Source organism: Prunus avium, chromosome 4 (genome assembly GCF_965620075.1).
Source record: "Prunus avium chromosome 4, drPruAviu1.hap1.1, whole genome shotgun sequence".
NCBI lineage: Eukaryota > Viridiplantae > Streptophyta > Magnoliopsida > Rosales > Rosaceae > Prunus > Prunus avium.
In genome coordinates this window covers 34,542,350-34,543,205 of record NC_142287.1, presented here as the reverse complement: position 1 = coordinate 34,543,205, position 856 = coordinate 34,542,350, and the positions used below count along the sequence as shown (strand labels likewise).

The 856-nt window shown below is 40.5% G+C and overlaps 1 pseudogene; it reads left to right on the top strand.

Annotated features, from left to right (window-relative positions):
* Window positions 1-856, top strand: LOC148295304 (uncharacterized; annotated as a pseudogene).

The window sequence follows — 856 nt, the reverse complement described above, 5'->3', positions numbered from 1 at the left end:
GCGAATTTCTTCCTCCCATGGTGCAATCATGGGCCCCACTCTTTGGCACCTTGTTCTGCCTTCATAGATTGGCACTGCAACAAATTATTCAATGATTTCAAGTTCTAAATTGGAAAGGAAAAGACAAACGAAAAACAATTTGAAGTTGGAAGGAAATTCTCTGTTTTCGGTGCTCATGGTCATGGAGAGAAGTTGTTTCCTCTTGTCAATCACCTTCTTGCTAGTGCTGCAGCTGCAGTACAGTTCTATAGGCACAGTTGGTGCAGCACAAACCAACATCACCACGGACTAGTATGCTCTTCTTGCTCTGAAAGCCCATGTCACTAGTGACCCTCACAACATCTTGGTCAATTGGTCAACGACCACCTCCGTTTGCAATTGGGCTGGCGTTGTTTGTGGTGCTCGTCACCTCAGAGTAGCATCATTGAATCTCTCGTTCATGGATCTCACATGCACCATTCCACCATACTTAGGCAACCTCTCATTTCTTGTTGAGCTGGACTTGAGAAACAACAGTTTTCATGACACCCTGCCCCATGAATTGTCTTATTTACGCCGCCTGAAGTTTATTGGCTTAAGATTCAATAATTTTATGGGGTCCATTCCATGGTGGTTTGGGTCCTTCCCCAAACTTCAAAGATTGGATTTGTATGGCAATCAGTTTTCAAGTACCATGACTTCGACTATCTTCAACTTATCTACATTGCAAGACATAAATCTAAGCTATAACAAACTATCATGTACTTATGTGTCAACAAGGTATCTAGACTCTATTGTTGATCTATCATTATGTTTCAACATCTTGTTATTAATCTATAAGCCTAATATGTTTTTTTTCTTTAGAAAATTATGCTAA